Here is an 8,330-nt window from a genome sequence, read left to right on the forward strand (position 1 = left end):
TCTTATTCATTCATTTACTTACTCCTTCATTCCTCCCCATATATACATTCAAGCCACATTTCATAAATTATGTACATATATAGTTACGCTACTCTATTATGTACATTATAAAACAAAAATTCAAAGGATAAAATAAAGAAGAAATTAGCAATACTTTTAAACTTTTGATTTCGCAATGGTACAAAAAACTTTTTTGCTTTTGAGAGCGATGTACTGAATATCTTTCATTATGTGAGAAAAATCCAATTTGTATATATCCTGGAAGATAGAATAGACTTGTTAATAATAATTATTAATAATTATTCCATTAATTTGAGCAATGTACCTAGCCAAGCAGGTAAATTTCTTATTTCAGATACTTTCAGCATTGAAAAAGGCATGATACAACATTAAATAATAGGTCATGAGAGTCAGTGAGTATAGCTTTTCAGCAGATGTCATTAGTAGATCATTGTAGTAGTCCAGGCAAGTCATGATGAGGCCCTGAACCAAAGTGTTTCAGGTTCAAAGTGGTTTTGTGGAAAGAATAGGATGTAGGCAAGAAATTTGATGGAGATAGAAATAGCAAGCTATGGGAACTGCTTACATCTCTGGGGTGAGATAAAGTGAGGAGTCTAGAATGACATTGAGGGTGACAAGCTAGGTGACTGGAAGGATGATGGCATCCTTGACAACAATGAGGAAGTTTGGAAAAGGAATGGGTTTGGAGGAAAAGAGAAGGTAATATCTTTGGTGCAGATTGCAAGCCATTCTTTCCTGGAGCATAGAGCCCACTCTGTAAGAGGAACATGCTCAAGTAACAAGGTGATCTTGGGGGAGTGGGTGCCAATTGGGCGTATATATATATATATATATATATATATATATATATATATATATAACAGCTGCTGAGAGTGCCCGGGTCAGAGGTTATAACTGCCTTGAGGGACCAACACCCAGAGCAGAAAGCTAAAGATTAGAGTTGTGGAAGAGAGAGATACTAATAGTAATGGGTAAAGGTTAGATGTGGTTGTATTGAAGACAAGACCCGTGATGGACCATTTTGGAGGCCAATACTCTCTTTCACTGGCAATCTCTAATTATTAAGGGCTCTGTAAACACAAAGTTCAATATAAATATTAAAAAAACTTACAGTATTTTTTGCACCATTCTCTAACTCACTATATACTCTTCCCTAGATATTCTGTGAAGTCAGAATAATGCCTTAAACATATAAAATAAAAAGTAACATTACAAATAATGGGATACAAATCTGCACATATTTCTCTCACATCAACCATTTTTTCTTTTTGCTGTTTCCTCGAGTGCCTGAAAATAGGATGAAGCAATACTAAATCAACCAAAAAGGGTAATCTCAATAGCTCAGAGGAATACAGACATATGATGAGAACCCCTGATAAAACTGCTCAATTTTTTCCCCAAATGGTCAATCTAAATGGAAAATGCAATGGGTGATGGTCTACTTTCAGTTGAGTAGGAATGGTCATTGGTAGCAGTAAATTATGTTTCCCCTAAATCACAGAAAGCTTTGAAGTCCTCTAGTGCACTTCTAGAAAGTGTAATATCTAAAACAATTTGGGATGTAGGAGTCCCACTCCAAAATGGGGACAAAGAACCTAATCAAAGATCTCAGTTAAAAAGAGACCTAAAAGGAGACTGAATCAATAGTATAAGTTCTTCTCTGAGACTACTTCCTCAGGAGAACTTCAAGAAGAGGTCTCACATATTTCATTTGGATCTCATATGGCTCTTAGAACATCTCTCTGGAAAAATACTCAAATTAGATCCAGACCAGAACAGTTTCCCTAAGCCAATCCACATTCCTAGAGAGATCTGTATAAACAGCTCAATACTTTCCCATCATTAAAAAATTTTGGTAAATACTAGGATATTCTGGTGTCCCCTAAGGGATGTTGGAATGTCGAATGCTTTTTGGAACAAATCCAGCCTCCCAAGGGTTTTCAAGACTGGGGATCAAATAGTTTTCAAGTATGACAGAAATAACTTCTCATTTCCAGTAAAATTAAGAAAAGAGATTTATATAGTCTCAGCTAATAAGAGAACTGGAATCAGAAATAAATATGCAAGGCAGTTGGATGGCACAGTGGATAGAGGTCTGGAATCAGGAAGACCTGAATTCAAATACAGCCTGACATTTACCAGCTGTGTGACCCTGGGCAAGTCACTTAACCCTGTTTGCCTCAGTTTTCTCATCTGTAAAATGAGCTGGAGAAGGAAACGACAAACCACTCCAGTATCTTTACCAAGAAAACCCAAAATGGGGTCACAAAGAGTTAGAAATGAATGAACAACAAAAATTAGCCACGTCCAAATATATATTTTAGTAGGTACTGATTAGAAGGCTAGAATAAAAGCTTACAAAATTAAAATGAAAAGTAATCCAGAGGTCCTAAATTCAAGGTATAACTTTTCTTTTGTTTATTCTTCTGCTATAACTGAGAGAGACAGCATAGCATGATAGAAAGCATACTAGATTTAGAGAAAGAATTTGGGTACAAAGCCTATTCTGATACTCACTACTTACTTCTTGTATGGCATTAGTCATTTTACTTGTCTGAGCCTCAATTTCCTCATTTGTAGAGTGAAGGTGACTAGATGACCTCTAACATCCTTTCCAGCTCTAAAACTTTTATCTTATGATCTAGTAATTAGCATCATATAGCACTCATTTTAATTTTAGGTATTCATCAAATTGGTTTCTCCTAAAGCATTTTCTCTTCCTATATGCTTAAATGTTATTATGATAAGTCATAGAATTTAACAAATATAATCTGTCACTTTTTTAGATTATTAAAATATTACTTATATTATTACAATATCCTTTAGTACAAAATACATCATTTAATCATTTGATACTTCATTCTTCTAGTATCTAAAAATAGCCCCAATTTTTGTTTTCTACTTTCAATTTTTAAAAAAGGAAATTCTTAAATTATCTCACCTGCATCTATTTTCCCGGTCAGTTGTTTTTCCAATAAGGTATTTTACATTTTCTTCTATTTTTCATTCTTTTGATTTTGTTTAACTGATTCTTGATGCCTCATAGAGTCATTAGCTTCTATTTGCCCAATTCTAATTTTTAACAAATTTTCTTCAGTTAGTTTTCGTACCTCCTTTTCCATTTGGCCAATTTTACTTTTTAAGGTGTTGTTTACTTCAATGAATTTTTTTTCCCATTTTGTCAATTGTATTTTTAAAGGAATTGTTCAATTTTTCTTCTACCTCTCTAATTTGACTTTTAAAATCCTTCTTGAGGTCTTCTAAGAAGGTTTTTTTGGGCTTGAGACCAATTCATATTCCACTTTGAGGTTTCAGATGTGGTATAGTGATAATGTCCTCTTCTGAATTTGTGTTTTGATCTTCCCTGTCCTCATAGTAAGAATCTATGGTCTTTACTTTTCTAAGTTGCTTTTTGCTCATTGTGCTTGCCTTTTTCCTAGCTTTTAAAGTTGATCTCTCCTTCTGGAGCACAAGGGGCTCTGTCCCACGCTTCTTGTTTTAGGGGCTAGGGGGCCTGGTTACTGGCTTGGTGTATGCTGGGGACTCAGGTTCTGGCAGCTGGAAGCTGTATAATGCCATAGCTTACCTAGTGCTGAGTTGAAGCTGGTGGTGGTGGCTGGTGTGTGCCAATCACTCTCACATCCTGTCTGTCTCTTCTCCTTACAATGACATAGTCTATTAAATGTCATGTTTTCTGTGAGGGTGCATACACAAATTTTTATTGTATCTAGGTAAACAGAAGACAGTGTTTGTGATGAGAAAGTCATGAGACGCACAAGTCTTCAGTACTAAGTGTTCATTGCTGTTGCTGTTTCTGACTCTATTCCTCCCAAGGACTCCCTACCATGTCTAATAGTCTGTGCCTAGTTTGGCATTAGTCACCCAGAATTACAAGCTTTTCCTTTTTTAGCATATTAATGATGAGGGTGTCCAGGTCTTCATAAAATTTTTCTTTGACCTCATCAGGGTTTGTCATAGTAGGTGGTGTGGTACTTTCCTGCAAGTGGCAATCATATTGTCAGGAGTCTGTTGTTTACTCCTTTGGGAAGCATACAAGCTTGTTAACTAGATTAGTTTTGATTGTAAAACCTACATCAGCTTCATGGTGTTCCCCATCATCATGCTAACTCCAGAAAAACATGTATCCAGCTGCAATTTTGGTAAGCTGGCTTTCATTTCCCAGCCTTATTTCACTCTGGGTTGCTATTTGGATTCAATACCTGCTGAGTTCCCTCACAAGAGCTAGTCATCTTTTAGTTCTACTGGATTTCTTGTTGCCCATTTAGCCTGCCCACCTTCCATATACCAATGGTAAGTGGAATCACCTTCCTGAAAGTTTTTGTACATTTTTTTTGCATTTTGACCACAGGGTGGTATCCCTGGCTGCTGCAATAAGCAGTTCAGGATTGTGTTAGAATGAAACAGATAAGTTTTAGGGAACCTTTTCTAGCTCCTTCCTTGTGCCAGGAAGTGAGCAGTGTGGTCCTTTAAAAAGGCTGTTCAGAAATCCAGGGGGCTGCTGAATCCCACTGCTGCTTCAGTCCAGTAGGAAGACAACCCCATTTTCCCCGTGTGCCTATGTACATGGTTGTGACTACAGCTCCTGGTGTATCCTCACCTACCTCTTTGTCACTTGCCTGTCACCACAGGACTTTGAGGTGGGTAAAAATGGTAAAATAGTATGGGTGATATCTTTTGGCTTGTGCATAAATTGGATTTAATGTTAGGAAGAGTTGCTCACTCTCTTCCAGAGTCATCAGAGTCCAATGGCAAGACAAAAGTCAAGACTAGTGATGGCTCAGGTTGCAGTGGATGACCTTGGAATCTTCTGTCTGACCAAGCTTTAAGCACTCTGCTTCTGCCGTCTTCATGTTCCGTTGGAATAAATTGTTCATATCTGCCTGTTCCGGCAGGGAAAAGTCTTCATATGCTTGGGGTAGACACTCTCCAAACTCACTGAGAGATTTGAGGCCCTTCAGTTACCTTTAACTTGGTTTAGCCTGTCTGCTGAAATGGCTTACCAGGGTGTGGTCACCAGGGTGTGCCAAAACTTCTTGGAACCACAGGTGAGAATTGGGTGGCAAGTGGACACCAAAGGTGAAAAGCAGCCCTCACACCACCTGTGCATTCCATTACAAGCCTAAGAGCATTCAGAGCCACAACAGGAGACTGGGTCAATTTAATCCCCAAGTACATGCACTAGGGGCCTTGCAGGAAGCCTAACACAAGCATAGTCTCGAACATTATATTGGAAACTATCTGGGCCATAGCAGGAAAGAACCAATTCCCAGTGGAAGACTATTACTAAATATTGATCATATAATTATTTGATAGGTAATTATTAATAATAATAGCTAGTATTTATATAGCACTATTAGGTTGGCAAATTACTTCATGAATATTATCTCATTTTATTCTCAAAACCACTCTTGGAGAGCATGCTATTATTATATTCACTTATTCAAAGTAGAAGCCATTGTTTAGGGAAATTCAGACTTTTTTGTTTTAATTTCATAAAAGTCCAGGAAGCCATAGGATTGGGGTAGGAAAGGTAATGTGTATTGGTTATCAATCAATGAACATTTATTAAGGCCTACTAAGTGCCAGGCACTGTGCTAAGTATATCATTAGAAAACTAACTTAGCTAACAGCTAGAGAGAATATGTGAACCAGTCTGACATGCTCCCTAAGCAGATCCCTAGGGTATGAATATAGGTATCTACACTTCTATTCTAATGAACTAGGAACATAGCATTTGCATGACAAATGAATACAAGTCACATGAGATGCAGGACCTTACTCCAGTAACTATTGTACATTGTCTGCTATTTGGTGAGACTCTCAATCCTACTTCCCTAGGATGTTGCTGGTAGAGGTGGTGAGACATCTTTCAATATAAATCCCCAACAAATGTTGAAGTGAGATAACAGCAAGGGTGGGGAAAAAAACTTTCAAAAACTCAGTGGAGAAGAGGCCCTCCTTTTTCATGACACATATTTCTCTGAGGCTAGGTGAACATTTTGAGTGTTTAAAAAGAAACTGCTTTTGCGGAGGGGAGGCTCTTTTCAGGCCTTCTTGACCAGTCCTAGATCTGGTCAGTTTTTCTTCAAGGTGCTTTCCCCCTTCTGTCTTTCCACATAGTCTTCTTCAGATTGAGCTGTTTTTTCTCCAATGTTTTGGGGATCTATTTCAGAACTCCCACTATTGTTTTGGAGAGTCTGAATGAGTAGGGTTGTTACATTATGAACTCTTCAAACTGCTCCATCCGGAACGATGGTGGGGATCCAGAATGACCTTTTCCATGTTGCCATTATAGACTAAGATTGTCAAGGGGCTGTTGTGGTTGCCACTACTGCTGACATGTTACTCCACCCAAGAGACTCAGGTTCTGTGGTTTTCCTCAGGTGGCGATGGTGGCCCAATCTGCAGGCTACGGGGTCTGGTGAGGTAGGCTCACCTCTCCAGGCCTAGAGATGCCTGCCTACTATCAGGGTGTAGGGATTTACTGGTGCCATTTTTGCCCCTGCTCTGATTCGGACATGTTAAGTTTGAGATCCCTATGGGACACCTGGTTTGAGAAGTCCACAAGGTGATGTGGGACTGGAACTCTGGAGAAAGACTAGGCCTGGAAATAGAGATCTAGGAATCATCTTCATAGAGATGATAATCGAACAAGAGCTGATGAGATCATCAAGTGAAATAGTATAGATTAGGGATTGGCAACTTTGAAGAAGGCAGTTTCAGCTGAATGATGGGATGAGAAACCAGATCGCAGAGGGTTTACAAGAGAGAGGAGAGGAAGTGAAGGCACTGAGTGTAGGTAGCTATTTTCAAGTTTAACCACAAAGGGAAGACACAGGCATCCTTGCAGATAGTAAAGAAAAGAGCTGGTGAATAGATTAATGATTAGAGTGTGGCTTAGAGGGAAATCTGGAGAAGTCAGGGGGGGGGGATGGGATGGTGCTTGTAGAGGGGATTGCCTTGGCTAGAAGAAAGACCACCTCCTCATCTAAGACAAGAGTGCAGGATAAAGGAAGATATCTGGGTGGTGTGAAATGAGGAGTGAAGGTGGAATATTCTCAACTTTTTCAGTGAAGTATAAGGCAAGGCCCACCTCAAACCTATCAAATCAGAAAAGATAATAAAAAACATAAATGACAATTGTTGGAGAGGCTATGGGAAAATAGGCATACTAATATACTATTGATGGAACTGTGAATTGATTTAGCCATTCCGAAAGGTAATTTGGAAATATACCCCAAAAGTTGCTAAACATATGTATTACTTGTTGACTCTTCAACCCCATTACTAATCACATAACTCAAAGAGATCACAGACAGAAATGATCTGTACATACAAAAGGCAGTACTTTTGTTGTAACAGAGGAATTTCTCATTGATTGGGTAATGGCTTTACAAATGATGGTATTTTAAAATAATAGAACATTGTAATACCATAAAAATTATCGGGAGTTTCAGAAAAACCTGAGATTTGTATGAAGTGATACAAAGTGAACAGAACTAGACCAATTTAGACAATGACTATAATACTATAAAGGAAAACAAGTTTAAAAGACAAGAAATTCTGTTTAATACTATCACTAACTATAACTTCGGAGGACTGATGAAGTATGCTTACCTCTTCTTGGCAGAGAAGTGATTAACTAGATGAACCCTACTCAATAATGATGAACTACTCCAAAGTCAGGGTTACCCCATTCCAGTCCCAAGAGGTGTAAACAACCAGTGGGATTTTGAGAAGACAGGTCCCATCACCACCCTCTCCCAATTGTGGCTCTTGTCTTATCCTATACCATTTCCCTACAATATCCTTTCTCTGCTGCGCAAACTCCCAAACTTCCTTATTATGGATAGGTATCAGACCCGTCAGGGTAGTTATAGTCTAATCACTACACTCTAGAACACCTCCTGGGTCCATCAGACATCCTCTTGGGATGAGTTCTGCTCTCAGGGACGATGACTGGTAAGCAGCCTATTTTCTTTTTATTTTCATGGCAAAGTGAAGTCATGATAACCAGCCCCTGATGGATTGTGAATCAGGTCACAGATAACATTGTATTATCCTTTGCCAGCCACTCACCACTCCTTCCTATCTTCTAAATGTCTCCATTGCTGTTAATGTCACCACCATCCTAACACTCAGGTTCTCATAATCTGTCATCTTTGACTTCACTTTCCCTCATCTTATATTCACATATCCAATCAGGTGCCATACCTCATGTCTGTCACTCTCTACTCACATAGACACTACTCCAGATTAGTCCCTCCTAACTTCTCACCTGGACTACT

The 8,330-nt window shown here is 38.6% G+C and overlaps 1 pseudogene; it reads right to left on the reverse strand.

The window, feature by feature from the left end:
* Positions 1 to 5,868: 5,868 nt before the first annotated feature.
* Positions 5,869 to 8,261, reverse strand: LOC118857599 (annotated as a pseudogene).
* Positions 8,262 to 8,330: the final 69 nt, after the last annotated feature.

Source organism: Trichosurus vulpecula, chromosome 7 (assembly GCF_011100635.1).
Source record: "Trichosurus vulpecula isolate mTriVul1 chromosome 7, mTriVul1.pri, whole genome shotgun sequence".
Classification (NCBI taxonomy): domain Eukaryota; kingdom Metazoa; phylum Chordata; class Mammalia; order Diprotodontia; family Phalangeridae; genus Trichosurus; species Trichosurus vulpecula.